Genomic DNA, 22025 nt, shown 5'->3' on the forward strand with positions numbered 1-22025 from the left:
GGAGTATCATTTGCTCTCCCATGCTTAGGCAGCTCTCCCAACCACCTTGTTCATCCAAAGATTATCCTGAATGTCCTCTCAATGATATCTCTCAGCTCCATCAGCACTTCTGGGTGCACATCTGTGTAAATGCACTTTAACAATTCATTATCCTCAGGTGCTTTTGACTGACACAACACGAAGGTTCTCAGACATCTCTTTTACTGCATACTTCATGCATTTACTACCAAATGCAAATACATAAGTCATCGTCCTCTCAAACTGTCCTATGCATCCAACTAAATATTCAGTAAAGGGACAGACAAGGCTGAAAGAGTATGAAATTTAAAAGTATTTTTTGAGTAATAGTGAAGTGTGCCTGCGATATTTTATTTCTGGGTAGAGAGAGGATTAGGCTCTTTAGAATCCTGCTCAACTACAATCTTTCTCACTGTGGTTTGGGAGATATGATTTGCAAAGCTGAATCAGGTTCAAAGTGATTTTCTGAGGATGCACCTGTAGCCGACTGGGATGAGCACTTCAGTGACAGGCTTATCACTGGCAAAACCCCCACAAAAAAAGCCTAGGACAGTTATCTCCAAGACTTTTGTAAGCTATTCAGTACACTCACAGGCATCATTCTGCTTGGAATGAGCAGTATTAACTGCAGCACACCTTTTCACATCTGTGATTTATGCTGGATCACAAGCACTATCTGAAAACATTTCTTCCAAATTAAAAAATTCTACTAAGAATTTGAAGTATTTTAATTTTCAGTGAAACTTGCATTCTAAATGGTTGTGAGCTCCAGGGAACACGTGGGATTCAAACAACAGATTTCAAAGACCAACCAGTTTTTGTCCAGATGAAGAAGTGATGTATAAATACAAGTCTTCACTGAAGTTTTCCTGAATTAGCAAATATCCTGTAGCACTTGAAATGACCAAAATGTGCATAAACTATGTTTATTGCCTTGAAAAATGGTTCAATATTATATATTGCCCAAATAATTTCACTAGTTATTTCAGTAAAGATTTTAATCAAATGGTCCCTAAGCCCTATATTATATGCACAAACAGGAATTAACTTTTAAGTGACAAACCTTATTTCACTGAGCTAAATGACATGAAGTTGAAAGAAACTATTCATAATAATATTTTTTGGCATTAGTCTTATTTTCTTGTTCACAAATGTGAATATATTTTCTTATTTCACATATACAGAAGTGTGATATAGAATCACAGGCTCGTTTGGGTTGGAAAGGGCCTTAAAGACCACATAGTGCCAAACCTCCTGCCATGGCAAGGGACACCTCCCACTAGACCAGGTTGCTCAAAGCCCCATCCAAACTGGCCTTAAACACTTCCAGAGATGTGGCATCCAAAATTTTCCTGGGTGACCTGTTCTAGTGCCTCTCATATAAAATGAGAAAAAAGATTACAGAGATGTTACTACAGGAGCACTTTCCAATCAATTATGATTACTTAAAAAAACCCAAACTGGGCCAACTGCATACTCAGTTATATAACAAAAATAACAGTTACATATCTATTATCTGCCGCATAAATTCTGTTTAGTGCTAATTACATAATCATTTCCATTATTATATGTGTTCTAAGAATTCCAAGATACAGCAATTTTTTAATTAGCACTCTTAATATGTTATTCTTAGAATGAATAATTATTAAAATGGCAGTTAAATACACTTGATGTAATTGCATTTTGAAACCTGTAAAGTGTACCATTTTTATTTATAAAGCTGGGAAATGTTGCCTGCACTTGCTGCTCAGCTGCACAGTACCTTTCTCAAAAGTAGCTTCATGATAATGTTACGTAAAGATCTGGCGACAAAGCCACTGTGGTTTCAGCCAGTCATTTTTCACAACGTTGGCACCACAGTGAAACCAAGAGCAGAAGAACAAAGCTGTCAGAGCCAGCACGTAGCCAAGTAGTAAAGATGAAAAGAGAGGGAAGAAGAGGTGCACTCCTGCAGAGCCATTGTGTGTTCAGTGCTGTACTAAACCCAGCAAAATCAGATACATGTTGAAGACAAAGGACTGAAGTCATACAGCAAACAAAGCTGCCCTTGTTTTGGAGGCTGATTAGAAGGAATAAAGAACCAATTGCTTGAGACACATAAAAACTTGATGATTCTTCTTCTACTTAAGCAACAGTGCATAAAAAAAATTAGGTAAATATCCTTTTATGCTTTAAAGTGGGTGTAATAAATTCCCAAGCTATGCTTGCCCTGCTGAAGATGGAAAAGGAAAAGTGTTTCAAGAACACTGCTGTTAATAAGCTTGCATCAATATTTCCAGAAATTTTATGTTCTTGAAGTAAATACCATATAGTTGATCTCTATAACTCTTTGCTTATGATCTGGATAATGGGTCATATTTCCCTACAGAACATCACAGTTGCTTCCCCGGATGAATCAAATTTGTATGTGTGACTCCAAAAGAGATCAAAACTATGATAATTTGACCAGTGACACTTATAGTATTCCACTCCTGGAAGCCTGTATGTGGGCACATGACAGGAAATCCTCAAAAAAAAAAGAAAAACAAAAAAGGGAAAAAAAAAAAGACTTCTAATATATAACTCTGTATTTTATGTGAAATGTTGCCCAAGACTGATTTCTGTATTTCCAACCAGAAAAACATGTGCACCACTTCTGCAGTGAACTGACTTCCAGTAGCAAGGAAAAAATTAGTCCTTAGAAAGAAATCCTTGTTATGTTCCCATGCATTCCTGTGATCCATTGACTCTATCATGTGGTCAGCATGCTGCCATGCTTACAGAAGTAACTGCTGGGGGAAAAGCCTGCTTCCATCTCCTATGTTACATTTCTGCACAGAAGTATTTAATTCTAATGACACTTTGTTTATGGAAGTTACAGCAGAGCTATAAAAGTTAGACATTTATGAAATTTGTACACAGAAAGGAGTAGAACTGAATTTATAACCAAACCAGCCAATGGCTTCTCCAGACAAAGGAAAGAAGAAACCTCAAATCTTTCACTAAGTTAAAACAAGTAAACCCCTCAGAAAGGCTTAGGTAACACTTCCTGTACCAAAGCAGGACCAGTTGGATCCCTTTGTGAAAGGAGAACTAAGATAGCAACAATGCACTCCCCAGAAAGGCAGACTCTTGAAATTACAAACATCAAAAGTGACTTCAAGTATCAATCTTCAAGTCCTGCTGAGAGGCACAAACTCTACAACAGGTCCCTTCCATCACGACCCAGACACTCTTAAAAAAAAAAAAAAAAAAAAAAAAAAAAAAAAAATCCTAAAAAACATTATTTTTATATTTGATTTTATATTACCACAGGTACATGGTTAATTCAAGTTCTTCCTATCTCTTTACCCCAACTTGCTTTATTGTTTGTACAGCACACACAGAAGTGACAGTGGTATTTAAAGTACCAGCAACATAAACTCCATGACAGTCAGCTACCTTTAAAGAGTTTCTTTTCAAAATTCCACATTTGTGCATTTTCTTATGAACAGAGGTGTCACTAATACCATGTGATTTTTGTGGTCTATAAAAAGATGCCTCGAACTTTTCATTTGTGAGACACACACACACACTGGATGAATCTTCAAGAAAACTCCTGTGTGATAGAGTTGTATTCACAACACTAGTGTCACTAAGTACTTGGATTATGACTTCTCATAGGGTTAAAGTGGCAATTCAAAAGCAAAGTCAAGCTGGTACAGAGCTTTGCACCCGCTGAAATATCCTGTTTTCATTAGATCACAGAAAGACTGGTGGGAAATTACCTCTGATGGTCATTATGTCCAACCCCTACTGAAAGTGAGGTTACTGCACACACTGGGTCAGGATGGCTGTGACTTCATCAAGCAAACTCTTGAAAACCCTGTCCAACCTGAGCCTGAGCCTTCTGAGCAACAATTCCTGGCCATTTCCCTGTGTTCCAATAGCTTTCACTCAAGGACAGCTCAGCTCTGACATTTTTGTAGTTCTTCAAGCAGTTGTCGACCACATTATAACACCATCAGCCTCCTCTTCACCAAACTAAAACAAACCCAGCTCTTTCAACCTCTCTTTGCCCATCATGTCCTGCAGGGTCCTGATTATCTTGATTGTCCTTTGCAGGGACCTTTCCAGTCCTTTGGCACCCCTCAAGTTGTGAAGCCCCAAACTGGGCACAATAGCTCAGGTGTGGGCCCAATGCCACACAGAAAGAAGTCACTGCCCTTGATCTGTGAAGTATGGCACAACACAGAACTGGCAACTACCAGAAATTCCAGATTAGTTGGTATTTCCAAATGAAAGGCAATGAGTCACTTGCTCTTTCTTCAAATCCAGTCTATATATGGTACAGTATCATGAAATATGATGACATACAGATTTGTAGTATTTTTTACTCAAAAGAGATGAGCTCAACACTGACAGTACATTTTTTTCTGAAACCCTTGAAAATGCACAGGGAGGGAAGTGCAGAATCTTACAGATACTTTTGTGAAAAATAACTTATGATTCACCACAGCCTTCCAGTATAAAAAGTTAAAGATACTGTCATGCAACTTCATTCTAAACTAAATAAAGCCTTTTGAAAAAACTGCCCTGATGAAATTATTCTAAAAAATGGAAGTCTAAATTAATTAACTAAATTAAAATAAGAAAACCAACAAGGGCAAACTTTAAAATGAAATAAGCAGAACAAGAGCAAGGTCTTGACTTTAGGAAAATCACTCTATCTGAAAGTAAGTCAGGGGTAAGATCCGTGGGCCTCTTTGTGGGAAAAAAACCCCTCAACACAACAACTAAAACACAACAAAAACCTGCCAATTTTTGTTTCCCACCCCTCCCCCCCCATTAAATAATTTTGAAATTCTCCTCCTAAAGTGGATCATCCATAGCAAGACCAGTTTCAATTCAATTATCCTGCCCCTCTCCATGCTAGAAGTAGTCCAAGAACCATACTTAAAACTGCTTTCTTGGCTACAGTTTTGCTCTTTGTCACAGACAAAAGCATTCTGCAGACTGTCTTCACAGCCTGCTTCCAGAAGAACCAGTTTGGGTTCTAAGGAAACCTCAATCTTTCCTTATCAGCTTATTTATTCAGCTTCACAGTGGCCTGAATGCACACAAACCTGTATATCAACCACGTACATCAACCTAATAAATAAGGTGTAGACTATTAGAATGTTGGAGAAGAACTGGTAATCACTTTCTTTGTGAGGGCATTTCTACAGAAATGAACTACAAGTAAGAGAATCTAATATATGTTGAATTAAATCTCGAAAAACAACTTCAATGCACTGTAAGCTCAAAACACTGCCCTTTAAATTGCTTTAGAAAACACTCAGCATGTTACAAGAAAGCAATCTGGACTTAAGAAAAGGCAGGTAAGTAATGTGTATTGGCTTTTACTAAGTAGTAAGGAACTGATCACCATGTTCTTCCTGAGAAATAGTGCCTACACTTAGAGAGATATTTTGGTGTTAGAGTGGTAGCTAAAAATCAGACATGCAAGCTGTGCAGAGAAAAACAAAAGAAAGAGAAAACACATGGGATGCAAAGAGAGCAGCAGAGGAAATGGACAGTCAAACTAAGATGTGAGCTGTAACAAATTCAGAAATAAGGAATATGCTTCTTACACTTTTCTGCTCCAAAAGTTCTGGGTATGGCAACTAAGAGCTCTACTTTAAAGTAAGTTTATTGACATCGATGTATTTTTTTAGACCTCAACAGGTCTACTACTGCTGGCTCCTGAGAGCATCAAGTACTCTTCCACATGGATTCTTTAAATTGAACAGTACAAAAGAGACTCTTATGTCTAAAAATATTCAACCTTCACATTTTCTTATTTTTGATTTTTTTTTCTCTGTGATATGAGTGAATTGTACTAGAATCTGTCAACATGTAAAATATCCAATGTTAATCCAGCAGATCACATGGCCACTTGAACAGTGACAAGGTGTCAATATACTTCATTAATATGGTTGAATTACAACACTACAGAGATTGATGATACACAATATGCAAGACCATGAATACTAATACATAAATCCAACAGAATTTAGCCTAGATTAGATTTGCTAGCTGTCAGGCATTGTTACATAGCATTAATTTTCCCTGCTATCATCAAACCACTGCAGGGATGCAGCAAGACACAAAAATCACTTGAGATGTCTGTCCCTATACATGCTATGAGTATTGAGCAGCCTTACAGAGAGAACACTATACCTGATAAAAGTTGTCTTGTGAGCTAGTGGCTTCTCCATCATATGCCACAAATACCCACAATAACACCAACCGGTAACACACCAGCCTAGAGAAGCTTTCCAACTTGTTTTTGTTACTCTGGTAAGGAGATACCACTATTGTAAGACACCAGTATGTATTTTTCTAAATGAATTGGTTAGAAAATAGACCCTTTAAAACCCATTTGGTGCCCAACTACTTCACAGATTAAAGAAATCAAAACATTCAATCAAAACTAGTTTTAAATTATCTCTTTTTTAGCACAGTACCGTTATGCCTAAATTTTCTCCCTATACAGTATTTCAATTATATTGCCCCACACATTACTTAGACTGCTGCTACAAACAACACAGAATTTATTGGCTGGAAAGACCCTCTGGAGGCAACCTAGTCCAAACTCTTGCTCTAAGCTGGTCAAAACAGCCCTGGCAGCTCGGGGCCCCATGCAATCCACTTCTGAGCATCTCTGAGGATATTCTCCACGAACTCTCTGTGCAATGAGGTGCAGATTTTCTTTTCTTTGTCTCTAATTGGCATTTTTTCATGTTGCAATTTGTCCACGTGGCTTTTTGTCTTTTCACTGTGTGCCCAAATGAAGAGCTTGGCTCCATCTGCTCTGTATCCTTCTATGAAGAAACTGAAGACAGCACCAAATCTCAGCTTATTAAGGCTGGATCAACTTAGTCCATCTCTGCTGGACTCATGCCAGTGCATCATTGCTTTTCTTGTTCTGGAGAAACCAAGACTGCACATAGTGCCCCCAAGTGTGGCCTCATAAGGGATGAGCAGAGGGAACAATCACTTCCTTTGCCTTGCTGGCTACACCTCTGCAATGCTCTACTGTGCAGTTGGCTGCCTTTGCCACAAGAGTACACTGCTGACAAACAATAATGAAGTTCTTACCCATAAACACATCATCCCATGGGGGTATTTATGTGAAAGTACTCAAGAACAAAGACTTTTTAGATTTAATCTGGAAGTGTGGAGGCATATTGGGCCCTTTAGCTCTAAGCACTCTGGATGTAAGTGGAATTAATGGGAAGGAATGGTCATCAGCTCCCTCACATGCAGATTGTCCTGTTCTCCCACTCCTGTGCCTCAAAGACTGGAGGTGGAGAATTGTGCAAAGATAACCTTCAAGAGCAAACTGATCTTGCAGAGGGCAAAACTTCAAGGTAAAGAATATCTCCAAGGGTTAATCTTATCACTTCATTACAGCTCACACTTTAACACAATTTACAAATGCAGCTTCCTCACAGGTATACTTACTTTATACCAGTACCACCATCATGGCTGCCCACCAATGTGCTTAAGCAATGCCATATCGGAGATAAACAAATTAGAAAAATAAATCTTTAAAACTCCCCTAGAACCTGGGTAGAGGTGCAAAACAACCCCAAACAAAAAGCAGAGGAAAAACAAAGTAAAGAGTACAGCAAATGGAAAGTTTGTGAAAAATTCACATTCTTACACAGAGGTAAGAACTTCCTCCATACTCACTTACACATTTATGTGTCTTTGTGTCTTATTACAAAAATTCAATGCATAACAATTCAAACCTTAAAAAAAACCAACCCCAAAACGACAACAATCCCATCAACAATCCAAAACCAAAACCACAAAACACAAGCACCACTAAACATGGAAAATGTTTGTGATCCTACCTCAATGACCAGCTACCTTGAATTGTAATTACAACAATACAAAAAAAGTGGAATTGGAAAACCCCAAAATTTCTTAATACACTCCCAAGCCTATTCTTTAGACCCAGGCAGAAATTACAAACCATCCACAGTTATCTTTTTTCAGTGAATCTGCTATTACTATTGGCTTTTCTTTTTTTCTTCATCAGTCCCTACTCTTTTGTCTACTACTTTTCCCTTTCAGGAATTCTTCATGGCCCCAAAAGGTTGAATTTTACTGTCATGGAGCCAGGAAAGCAATATACCACCAGAGGTAGAAATGTGTCCTACCATCAGTAGTTCAAATGAGGCTCAGAAAAAAACAGAATACAGACAGAACTTATTTAAAAGACATCAAATCATTTTAATAAATATTCATTAGCACAAAATGCAATGGTTTTGGTATAACTTGCCAAAACCATAATGGAGCTAATCAGAAGCTAAATATTGTGGAAAATGTGTCCTATATTTTTTTTGGAGGCTAGAAAAAAGATACGAGCAATGGCATTATTAAATGAAAGTATTTGGTGAAGTTTGAAGCAAGACCTGTGTTTTACCTTGTAAATCAAACTAGCCATTAAGGCTCAAGATACTGCTTGTTATAAATACCAACAAAAGTCATTGACCCTTTTTTGCTGCTAAAGTTGGGTTCATGAGGACTTAGATGGCATCAGTGGAACCTCCCAAAAACATTACTGTACAAAAGAATATGATCTTGAGAAAAAAAATACAAGACATGGAGTACACAGCAATTCTCACTCAGTTGCCAATGCTCTTCTCCATGTAGGGTAAAAGAAGAACTTTACGCACACACAAGTTGAATATACAACTTGTAAAACAGACTGTTTTACCCTAAAATAGGAAATGTTAAGAGTTACAGCCTTGTATTTACACTGTAGCAGTTCTGCAGCATTGCCTGTAATCCTGGCTATATGAAAAATATAGTTTTATATAATTTTGCACTTTAATAGCAAGTCTTCACCCATTTATAGCAAATTACTTGCTAAATCTGGACTAGTAAAAACAGAACTCGTGCTCTTACTTTACTTCCTGTGTATGCTTTTTTGACTCAGAACTATTCTCTTTTTATGAAATTCAAATTCCTAAAAAAAGAAAATAGAAATAGAAATGGTTTAGACCTAATTATCTTTCTACTACTTATGATCACCACTGAATATATGGAGAAACTACTAAAGATAAGAAATGCAAGCCCTAAGCTAATTTTGAGATATACGACCTTGCTTTAAAACTTCTAGAAAATATGAAACAGAAAGTATCACAGAGAGAGCAAACATAGGAAAGGCTGACAAATCAAAAAAACCTGTCTGCAGGGAGTTTGCTTAATTATTAATTCTTACCTTCTGTGCTTAATCCAGGACTTGAAGTGAATTTTGCTACATCGACGATCTTCACAGCGAACTGCTGCCCTGTCTCCCTGTTGATGCATCGCCGCACGACGCTGAACGGACCCCTGCAACACAGACAAACAGCAATGAATAACCATTCTCTTCTTCAGTGAGCTGCAATTCTCTTACTTCCCAACAAGGTTTCCACTCGTGCATTCAAATGTAATGTTTGCACAGAATATAGCTCTCGTCCTTGCTGCCCATTAAATGTAAAATTAATCGTTCTGACCACAGACTGGTGTAAAGAACATCAAGTGAGTTCTGTATCTGCCTATAATAAAGACATATTCTCTTACCCTGACCATTTAGAAAGGCTATGCTCTTAGAAACCTTATGTAATATGTAACTGACATCACTACTATTATATTTTAAGTAGACTTTATTTAGATGCAAAATCCAAATGGGGGAAAAAAATGGAGGTGAGAAACACACTCCTTCTTTCAGTCCTATGCTGAAAGGATAATGGACAATGACAAGAGTAACAGAACTGTGAGCTGTTTCAGTTTGTCTGTTTTACACAAACAGGTTTATTTCAAGTTTGACATCACTAGATACAAACAGCCTCCATTACAATACTTTGAAATTCCACAAAAGCTCGTGGTTTTCTCTAATCTATGGCACTTAGAGAATCCCCACAGAAGTTACAGATGAAAAGATTAAAATTAGTTCAGACAGATGTTACCATTGCACTCAAATAAAAAAGAGTAGTTATTTTTTGAAATTGAAGTTACATTTGCCAAAACACCAGTCAGAACAATGGCAACCTTTTAAAACCCATCAGCACCAATATGTATTTTTGGAAGCATCTTTTAGTAGATCATTTAAGTTCTTGGTGCCTTAACTTATAATATGGAATCTTCCGTCCAATATTAACAACCAATACCATCAGATAAATAGGGTAGGTCAAGCTTTCAAACATGAAAAATTAATATGTTATGAAAACAGAATAGGATTGTTTCTAGAGTTCACTAGCTGTGGCAAATCAATCCTTTTTTACTGCTCCTTATTTAATGACTGACATGTGATTTCTAAAGAAATCCATTCTGAAGTCTTCTCAAAAAGATGTGGGGGAAAATTTGAGGATGGAAAGAGCCTTTGTTTGGAAGTTTGTCTATTGAGTGAACATTCACCTGCTGAGTGAAATAAATGCTTTAACACAGCTTGAAAGACAAATTCTTCCATTCAAACAATGAACTGGAAGTTAGTTGACACATTTCTGAGCAATGAGATTGCAAAGCAACACAATTCTCAAAATAAAAGGTACCCTGAGGAGGCAGAAATGTCCCTCTGAGGGCCCTTACAAACCTTTATAACTGGCTTTTGGTATTCCTTTACACACCAGATGATTCAAAATGTGTAATTCATCACACTACCAAACCTGTACTCACATAGCTAAAATCCAAGTTTTGTACCCTTTCAACATACAACATCCTTGCAAAGATTTCTTGAAATAGGATTATTTCTGACAGAGAACATGAATACCAAAACTGGTCAATGAATCCCAATCTAAATATTCACAAGTAAGGAAAATATTTATTAGCACAACTAGGGCCATGTGATGGACTCAGAATGAACTACTCAAGAAAATGCATGTTTATTTTCTTTCTTCTTGCCTTGCTCCAAACACACAGTGAAATCCCCCCTACTAATGGCTGTTTTCTCTCCTGAATCCACACCCCACCCATTATTCATTATTTGGTCTTTTAGCAAAAATTACCACAGATATTTTTAAAAAGATGATCAATTAAGCCTCTAATACATAGAAATCCACTTTCATCGTTAAATGGAAAAGGTTCAGCTGACTTCAACTGGCATTGGAAGGATACAGCTACTGACTTAGAATCCTCCCTCCACGTTTCAAAAAGTGATCTTCCATGGAAAAGTCCCTCTTTATATAGATCAGTGTCACCTTCTTATCCCAAATTTCTGTTTACTCCTCTAGCATCCATCAAAGTAAAATTGTAAAAAAAAGTAAGAATACATTTAGATTATGCTAATCTAAAACCATTTCAAAACCTAAACTGCAGCTTTGGAATAACACTGGCAACACCTGCTTTCACTCCTAATTGTCATAAATCACTAGAAACTAAATATATTTCATTCAAATGATCCTTTTTCTTTACATTGTCATTGTTTTTTCCTCCCACAAAGCCTTTCTGGAGACATTAAATAATGCTTTTAACATATTCTGATCTAGAATAGTAGATCACTGGAGTGCAGAGATACCTCAGAAGACCATATTCTTACCCATATGTAGATCCCCGATTTCTGTTAATTCAGACAAACTCTATGAATATAAATATTTCTCGCTGTTGGCTGGGCTACTTTTAGATCTCCTGGTTTTGCCAAGTCTGGGCAGGAGAGCTTGCCCAGCCACCACAGTGTGTGTATGTGCTTTGAGCAGACAAAAAAAGAGGGTTGGAAGAACCATAAATCAAAAAGGAGCCTACAAACTGCAGCTCTGAGAGGATCAGATCTGTGTGTAACCCACCTCTATCTTGTACAACCATGGCCTGATTTGTCCTTCCCTTATCTATTAATGTTTTAAAATCCTGACTTGAGTAATTTCCTTCCTGCATATTAAATTTGGGACAAAAAAAACAGAGCACTTTATTCAGTTCTGTAACAGAAAAGGTACAGAGACACCTCTACGGTCTCAAAATTTATGGCCATAATTTATGCCATATTGAAACTTCACTATGATTTTAACAAGAGACTTCTCTACTTGGATTGAGGACAAAGACTCTCAAGTAAATGAAATGTGCTGTAAAGCACAGAATACAAGAATTAGGGTTGGAACCAAATGATCTTTAAGGTCCCTTCCAAACCAAATTATTTTAGGATTCTATGAATTCAGTGATGCCCACAATTAACTCTATTTAAACAATACAGCAATTTCATATAGAAATAAAAATACTTTTAAACACAACCCAAAGAAAGACTCAGTTATTTACAAACCTCAGATTTCCAACTTTTCCAAAACTCTCTCATACTCAAGCTGCAGACAGCCTCAAAATAGTGTTAAAACACTACATCAGATTAATGCATCCCATGACAACAGCATCACAACAGAAGCTTGAATAGCCCAATCTTAGGTAATTTTGAAACACTCATGAGAGGTACCCTGATCAATTAAGCAGGCACCATTCCTTCCATGTGCCAAGTAACACAAAGGAACTCTTAAATAAATTATGGTTGCAGTTAGTCCTCTCCAGCTGCAATGGCACACAGCAAGTTTACAAATTAAGTTATAACAGCCCACGGTGATGCTGTATAACCCGAGCCAGAAAACAAGAATCCCTGCTTCCCAACACAAGAGCTCCAAACCCTATTTAGAAGATGAGCAACAAAAGTCTTTCAGGCCACCCTGAGACTCGGCACTGAAACCACCCAGTGAGGAAAGAACAACAGTTCATCTCTCAGCTCAGACCAGGAGCTGTTCAACAGTTGTGCCTGCAGATGGGGAAATGTGTATCACACCCCTGCTAAATGACAACTTCTAAAGCTCATTTTGCCAACCCTGCAGCTCGAATTTTACAGATCTAAAGTACAGAGGTGACAGATTGGGAAAGGAACAACTGTAACCCTAGACAGATCATCAAAGCTGTCAGAAATGGATAAAACTGTGTATTTATTTATTAAGAGTAACTGAGTTAAGTTGTGTAAGACTTCATTTTCTAAGTCATACAAATTGTAACCATGTCATGTGCTTTATACTTCATTTCTCTCTGTGCTACCTTTAACAGACATAACCCAAATTTGCAAAATCTTTCTCTGCAGCCAGCTTGCACTGAAATATGAAGATCATTACAACACACAAGCAGTAAGGACAGATGAATTCTTCACTGATATTTTGTCAAGGTTGGCAGCAGCACACTCTAACACGTGGAACACTTGGAATCCCACATGCAATGTATGCCAAAATCCAAAATATATGAACTTAAACTGAAGCTGGGATGCACGATGAGTTTTGCTGCCTTATGCAGATGGAATTCCAAGTACTACATTACTGAGGAGGTTAGTGAGTACATATTGGCCATAAAACATGGACTGGAATGCTGAAGAGGTTGTCTCATGTCTTTTCATGTTTCCAAAATTTCAAATTAGCAGAGCAGGCCTGATGTAACCTTTACCCTACTGAAACTATTTTCTGATGATAACTTTCTTGTCTAGCACAGAGCAGCTTGTTTTCTATCAGCTAGACATAAACTTGAAGAAAATCAATTATTAATTACTCTCTCCTTCAGGACTACAACACTTGAATTAGAATAAAACCCTAGAACTTTGATAACATCAAAGCTTTTTTATCATCTCCTTCACTTTAAATTATTTAACTTAATGTGTAACTGGGACTTCAAGGACAACAGTCATAAACCAATGTATTGCAAACTGTCTTTTTACACTACAGCCTTGTCAATTTATCTCTCTGTTCTGCTTCCTGTCTCCTTTCCTTCAATCCCTGATGGTCTGCAAGAAGGAGAACTGGTTGGGGTTGCAATATACTACAGCCTGTTTCCTTCCTACTGAGCCCATCTGTGAGAATGCAATTCCTGTAAAGACACTTCCTGAACCCCTTTGCTTCAGAGCCTCAAAACTTGAGATTTTAGATCATATCAGACCATCATATATTTGCTCAACATCTCTTCCAAGTGAGTCACAATTTTTTGAGGAACTTAATATAAAACAAGGTGGTTTGGCTCTCAAATGCACTTTCCTTAACTTAAAAAAGTTGAACATTTTGACAGAAAAAACCCCAAAATAATGAATAATATCTTCTCCACAGAACAGAGTGCTCCTTTAAAAATGACCTTCCATTTAGAAGTAAAAGGCCCTGGATTCCTTTTCCTTATTTAACAAAGTTTAATAGTTAAGAACACAAAGCATGCAACACAGGTCTTAAAGTCACCTTAATTCAACATTTTAAATGGAAGATCAGTGTTTTCTAAAAAGGGTTTTGTCAGTTTGTTTCAATAAGATACTACAGATGTACACAGATAAAGTCACAGAAAAAAAGCCATATATACCCGGAATTTTTTTTTCTTTTTTATTTAAGGGTGATGCATTTGCTTACTTAAGCTGCAAACTTTGTACTAATGTGGTTAATAACTTCAAAACAATTGTATTCAAATTGAAGACAATTACTGGAAAGAAAACAATTTGCTACTACATTTAAAGAAATAGATCTTTTCCCCTCTTCACTCATCCACACAATTTATAACATATACTTGTTCTTTAACTTTCCCTTTCCCTTTAATTGAAGTGAACCTCTTTCAAAAATTATTCCGAAAATTAATTAAACCTCCAATTAATCACTGTATCAGCTCATTTACACATGGCACTGCAGTTTAAAATAGTGATTGAACCTTTCTCTGAACTAGCACTTCAGATTAGAGGGCGCCCACATTTAGAAAGCCATCACTGGCAATGCTGGGCTGACACTTTTTGTTTTACTCTCAAAGGAAAATTTAAAAGAATGCATTATGATGACTGTGGCACAGAAGAGCATTTGGGTTGAAGATCTGATACTTTAGAAAATTAGATAACCCAGTAAAAGCCACAAAACTGAGTTCCCAGACAGCAATATTTCTATCACATTCTATCTATTTCTACTTTTCAACAGCTCACATCTTTGAAACCAAGTCTGTGTTTAAACTCAGCTTTAGGGTGAAACCTACAAAGAACAAAGCACAAGACAGCAGTTCACTGGATCTCACCCCAATATGGATACATACTTTCTAATATTAATCCAACAGAAAAAAAGATATATATAACACCAAATCTTAACCATTGCTTTCCATCCACAAAAAACCCAGAGAAGGAGCAGCTATACCAGTGCTTGTGAAAGTGAAATACTCCCCAAAAGAACCTTAGGGTATGTTCTGAATTCATGCAGCAAACTGAAAAAATATTTACCTTCAATTTTCGAGATTTTCTGGAGTAATTCAAAAATTTGTTTACATGGTTTTGTCAGTATAAAAGCAAAATACAGGCAGAAAGAGGTTTCTTCTGCTGTCCTGTCTTTCCTATCTCCAAGCTAAAAGGATAAGCTATCCTTAACTGATCTGTCACCTCTACCAATAAAAATGGTAAGTTTGTGGTCTGATTTTTCTTCTTATCAAGCAAAAAAGTCAGAATCATTTTATCAGTCTTTCTTTTTATCTACCAAATCTCTTGGGCAGACATATACTGTAAACAGATGTTGATATGTAAAAATATCTTTAATGTATCTATAGTTTGTAAACAACTCTTCTTTTACATCGACTGGATGGGATATTGAGGGGCTGGAAAAGGAAGAACATAGAGATAAGATGCTCACTAAATTCACTATTCTATTACCATGAAATAAATATTTCAGCACCAGTCACCTACAACATTCTTCACACACAAAGGATTCAGAAAGTATTTTTATGTTCACATACACTTCATTTCTGAATTCCCAATTACCTGTTAACACTGACCTTATCCTTGTCAATTCTCCCATTTTATTCATAGACTCACAGAAGGGTTTAAGCTGGAGGGTACTTCTAAAGGGATGTGCTTAATAAATTTTATCAGAACATGCACTTGTTACTATCAAAAATGTTACTACCACGGTGTGGTTTGGTTTTCTTATAAGAAAACAGAACCTATCTCCCTCCTCAAAAACAAGCATTTGCAAATAATTATTCACCTTAGCACACAGACATGCAAAATCTGCTTTCAAGAAATATTGTAGTAATAGGTTTCATGGTCTTACAAGAATTGTTCTGAACACTGCAGCTGTAGCAGGTACAGAAGGAGGAAATGCACTTTGTCAGGGCCTGTTGGAACAAGGTCCAACAGGAGCTGCTGGGTGGCTTCCCAAGGGCCACACGTGCACAGGAAGGAAGGGCCACATGGCACACACAGGAGGTCACAGCACATCAGCTCAGGGTGATGTGTGGCTGCCACTGAAGTGCGGGGAGTGTTCCAAACAGAAGCAATAGCTGCTGACCCAGAGCAGCCCTTCAAGAGCCTGTCCCCGGATCTCCCCTTACTTTGTATTTTTCAACTCATTAAAGGTCATTTCCTAGCTATGGGTCAAGATCTCAGATTCAAGTAACTACTAAATAGACTTTTTAAGGAGTTCAGGCTCTTGGATCCAGAGATTCCTTTTTTAGCTCATTTCTTCCTTGATAATATGTTTCCAGTGATTCACTACTAATTTGCTTTTGCTGCAAGATTAGACACGGAACACTTTTTTCATTTTCCTGAAACAGCACACAGGTCTAAAACTATGATAACAGAATTAATGTTCAAGAAAGTGACTGATTATTTTTCCCATTTCCAGATAGATGAAAGAAGAAAAAAAAAATTATTTTTAGGCATGTATGTACTAAGCATACACAGGTAAATGCTGAGACATTTCCATAATTATGGTATAAATAATTATAATCTCAGAAAATGGAACTTTTTCAAAAAGGGTTTTTTGACCAGTTTTTTAACTGTTGGTGAGAAAGAAGAATCAAAATTGGTTCATTAAGCTGAAATGAAACATTCCACCCCGTCAGCAATAAAGAACTCAAGAAACTGATAACAAATATAACTTTCTGGTTCACCTTGAGGTAGACAAGAATCTGTATCTCATGCAATAAGTGATTTTGGGTCAGTGAGGACTGGTAATCAAAGCACAAATCCTAGTACTTGAACAGGAGAGGGGAGAAATAAGAAGAGCTTTGTCCACTGATAAATTTCCACTGTGAATATGATGCCTTTTCCTGGTTTTAAAATCAAGAGTCATACACGGTTAGAAGGGGAAAAGGGATCTTCATGGCATCAAATACTGGAATAATGCATAGAATCAAAATCCTCAGAATTTTATTTTTATGCTCATTCTGCAACACTTCTCAGAAAAACACAACACACCAGCAGCTGAATCAAAAGCATCAGCTCAAGAGTGTTCAGAAAAACTGATGCTGATCTCCTAACAGGGACTTTTAATATGTGACCAAGTGTTTTGCCTGTTTCTCTTCCTTGTGAAGAAAAAGAGCAGAAAATCAGGAAGCAGTGAATGAAAACAGAAAAAAAAAATTGTAAAACTACTTTAGGTATGAAATCATTCAACAGTGAGGACAAAAGCAGCAAGAATGAACAAATGTGTCAAAAGAAGCGCTTCAATTACAAGAACAAAAGGGAGTATATTAAAATTAATAGCTTTGCCGTCAAAAGAAGAGACGTTGTAGAGCACCTACAGGCTCGGCTCATCAGCTAGAGATGATGATCACTATTTTTCTCTTTTCCCATTCAGAGAACGTTTTTATCCCATTCACGTGTAACACAGCCTTGCTCCATCTTAGGCTGTGGCTTCACCAGCATTTGTTCAGCAGAACACTGGCAAAACGAGCAGCCCCTCTGGCTACCACATCACCCCGGAACAGCTTGGGCATGGTTACACTCAACTAAAACAAAGGAGAAACAAAAACTACCCAAAATACCCCAGACAAAGCCACTCTCCCTTTTTTTTATTGTGTTGCTTTTCATTCAGGGCAGGTGCTTGGTTTAGCTCAAAGCACAGCTGTGCAAAGAGCTGTGTCCAGACAGTCAGACCCAGGAAGGAACAGCTGGGACAGGAGGTGCTCCAGCAGCACTGCTGCTGCTAAAGCTGAACCTTGTCTCAGACCACAGTGATCTTTCATAGGGTCCTACAACCCCTGAGGGACCTGCACCAGTACTTCACACCTGCACTCATACAATGAGGCAAAGGAACTGATCTGAGAAAGGCTTGGGTAAATCCACATATAGCTGGCTCCACTGTGTATTTGTGCTGCAACTACAAGTGCTTTTGACAGCACACAGAGCAAGATGAATAAGAAAAACAGGAGTATGTCAGCCACCACTGTTGCCAAAAACTCCCTTAGGAAATTAACACCCTCAGGTGAACGCCCATGCGTTAATCACTCCCTACACCATCTCTCCCCCTGCACTCTGGTTATGTTTTATTCCCCTTTATTACTTTTAATGTCCACTTTAAATATATTAGTCCTGCTAACAAAACTGAGCTTACATAAGATTTATCCCAGCCTAACAAAATGGTGGGTTTTTTTTTTTTAATGACAGGTTCTCTCATTTCAGAAACTCTTCCTAGAACCTGTTCCAGTTCTAATTTTCCTTAACAAAAGCAACCAGAACTGTGAGTAGAACTCCAGATGAAGTCTTAGCAAGAGTTTGCACAATGCTAACAATGTTTTCTTCTCTGCTGGAAATATTGTGCCTGGTACACAATCCTTTATTTGCCTTCTTGACATGCAGATCACTGAGCCACCTACTACAGCTGCATTCTTCTGCTGAGTTGTTTACAGCCAACCAGCCTCAGTCTACCCCAAAGGTTTACTAGTTTTTCCATTCTCAAGTGGTAAATCCTCTTTTAGAAGTTCATAACTTCCACTACTAAAGTCCTTTCTGGATGGTGTCCAGGTCCTCCTCTGCCTTATCCTCAAATGTTGCATGGAAAAAAGAATAGCTTAACTGTAACAGTACAGTTCAATTTAGCATTTTTTTTTATTTTAAAATAACCTGACAGACATCTAATCCAAAACTGGCCAATGTCAAACCTCCATTTTTACACTATTTCTTTTCTGAATGCCCTGTGTTAATTTCTTCTTTAATCCAATATGGACTACTTAGATTTATCATATTGCTATCTTTCATTTTTTTAAAAAAAACCCCAGCAACCCAAAGTACAAGAGGGAAGTCAGGGAGAAGCAGTGGAAGATCTGATTCATAAAAGGGTTTTTCTCATTGCCTGGAATACACCAGCACTAAAATTCAGCTGCCCCAACACTACTGTCTGACAAAATCAGAAGCCTCCTACACGTTCATTAAAAAGGACAAAGGTACATTTAACTTGCATGGGCCAATACAGAAACAGAGAAGAAACTTAACATTTTTAATGGAAATAACCTCATTTAAATATTGCTATCATGTCTGTGGTAACACGACAGTTCCTCAATATTGAAAATGTATCACCTTTATATTGCATTATATGGAAAGAAATCAGCAATTCTTTAGGGGCCTCTCTGTTCCCCGTATCAGACTAACAACAAAACTGCCATTTAATTTGCTACCACTACACAGTAAAAAGTCTCAAACTTGAAAGGCAGCAATGGTCAAACAAAATAATATTTTTATAAAACACACACAGACCTAAACAGAATTTACTCTGATAGTCAATTCAATCAAAATTGCTTCCTGTATAGCTCAATATTAATTTTTGTTTAAAAAAACCCCCAAACCATAAACAACCAACAAAACCAAGCCAAAAAACAACTCGGTTCAGTCAGGCTGTCACTAACAATCACAGGCTAAGGGATATTTCTATGTGCATGCCAACTCACAAGACCCTTTGGAGCCAATAAACAGGAGTTACTGAGGCCAGTAAGAGAAATCAAGTTTCTAAGTGAGAAAGTTCTCCATTGCAGCACTGATCAGTAACGCTAAATTATCTGCAACATCTTGATCCAGACAGACTTTCTTGTACTTCTTACAAGAGTGTGGCCTCTGAACTGCCAACTACATTAATGTGCTGGGAAAAGGAAAAGTATCCCAAAAAGAAAGTCTGTCTTGTGTGTTTCAAAAGTATTAAATTTCTTAAGTTGTCATCAAAATTGTGTATGAAACTAAGGAAAGCATTAACACTTGAGGTTTTCTTTTAAACATGTTGGAGAACTTCCAGTATTTCAGAAATTGAATTTATGACTCTCATCATCAGCCCTTAGGGTCATTCATAACATTGTAAATTATGGAAGGATTATGGGATTTATTAAGAACATTCAGCTGCATATTGGGGAAAAAAAGTCTCTGGTTATGATATTTATAGGAAGTTGTTGAATTCTCTTTTCAGGGGAGAAATGAATGAATTCTGACCTCTTAAGGTCTGAAGCTTTCAACAACGTACTGAAATGAAAAATCTGTCACAGATGAAGAAAATTTAGTTTCTCTGACTGGATCTGTTTGGTTTTTGAATAGTAGTTTCTTGTATTTTTACATATCTAATGCATACAAACTACTGTTTGAAGTCATGGTATATTTTCTGGTTTGGGGTGGTTTTTTCTATTTTTTTTTTTTTAAAGTATAGATTGTATTTCAACAGTCTAGGAATCTCTGTAAGAAAAACATCAGTCTATACACCATCTCTACTAGTTCAGACTTTTCCTACACTGAAATAAGTTAATTTATGGCAGCTTATTTGGAGTTGGACTCAATGATCCCTGTGGGTCCCTTCCAAATCACAATATTCTGTGATTCTGTGAAATATCATCTTTCTTGCTAACTTCAAAAATTATATTAAAACTATTGTATGATTCTACAATTATTGGGAAAAGCGAATGCAGCTACTAGAAAAAACTTTGAAACTGAAAAGAACTATTCACCTAACTAAATATCTGGATGATAAAAAATACCCTTCCTAAGTATTTAAATATGAGACACCAGTTCCTGTTAAAATAACTGTTCATGAATTTTAAATTCAGCTCTTCTCTTCATGTGCTAATGTAAAGTTTGAGGTCTCTCCTTAGCAAAATCTTGTCATTAGGGAGACTCAGCCATACAGAATCTCTCATATTAACTGCAGGACAATTATTCCTGGGTGAACTATAAGCACCTACATGACAATTATTAGTACACATGCAGCATAATGCATTACATGATCATTTCACAACTTCTTTATTAAAAAAAACCACAGTGTTTTCTAATGGCTAAACATTTAATAGAACTGTTAACTGAAACTAATTTAGTTTAAGTAAAGCCTTTACTTAAAAGCCACATAAAATATTTTTCCCTTTTTTTTTTTTTATTACAAAAAGGGAAAGCTGCCTGGATGAATTTCCCAGTGAGCTCTGAACACAGCTGTACTGAAGTCTGTGCCAGCACCACTGTGAGGAAAGCACAGGGTGCCAGTGACCTGCCAGGAGAAGACAAGGGTTTTACTACTGCTTTTCAAAAAAGACCAAACAACAAATTACTCCTGGAAATACAAAATTAGCAGGAATCAGAGCACTGACTCCATCTGTGCACGACCATGTAAAGTGCACACACTGAAACATCCCACACTCTTGCAAGTGATTATTTGACCTTTGGAACATCGACAAAAACAGGAAGCTGAATCCATGGTCCAGGTCAGGAACAGCACCTGACATTTCACCAGTTTCCAACTGCCCTTTATTTATGTTCAAAGGCTGAACAGTGAAATGAGGCAGCCAAGCAACACCTTGGGTCCTTACACATTCTCTCACCAAAAAGCAAAAAGTCGAAGTATTCTTTCAATGACGTCACTTCAAATTCAAATCAAACTAAAAGTGATTTCACCTGAAGTGATAAATACTGTGGTTCCTCATTTGGACCAGAAAATCAAATTCCTTCCCTAAATTACTGTCTCAAAACCACCTGTGCACCAATGTTCTTGAAATAAAACAAAATTAAAAATATCCAGTGACATTGGTAGAAGTCCCAAAGAAGAATTAGGAGACTGTTCAGTAAGAAATTTGCTGCTGCCTATTTGAGGCATTCCCAAGCGTTGCTCATTTGGCTGCCACAAGCAGCTGGTGCTGCTGTCACTGGAAAGGAGCCCAGCAGCAGAAATGCAGCTTCCACCTTTGTTCTAGGCTATACACACATGGAGAAATAAGCATATCTCCACACCAACTTCCCTGGCAGTAAAGAGGCAAAACCAGAGAAATTGACTACTCCTCTGGTTTGAATGATGGCA

The 22025-nt window shown here is 37.3% G+C and overlaps 1 protein-coding gene across 7 annotated transcripts in view; it reads right to left on the minus strand.

Moving 5' to 3' along the window:
- The window catches only part of CASK (calcium/calmodulin dependent serine protein kinase), a 184964-nt gene that overhangs the window by 129117 nt on the left and 33822 nt on the right, over positions 1-22025 (minus strand). For 6 of the 7 annotated variants that reach the window (XM_019282717.3, XM_019282724.3, XM_019282721.3 and 3 more), the window contains exon 1: positions 9257-9359. The gene's annotated coding sequence lies outside the window, so the exon portion shown is untranslated. Of the gene's footprint in view, positions 1-9256; positions 9370-22025 lie in introns of those variants that run through there. The other variant, XM_039552388.1, reaches the window with a different exon arrangement.

This window comes from Corvus cornix, chromosome 1, assembly GCF_000738735.6.
Source record: "Corvus cornix cornix isolate S_Up_H32 chromosome 1, ASM73873v5, whole genome shotgun sequence".
Lineage (NCBI taxonomy): Eukaryota > Metazoa > Chordata > Aves > Passeriformes > Corvidae > Corvus > Corvus cornix.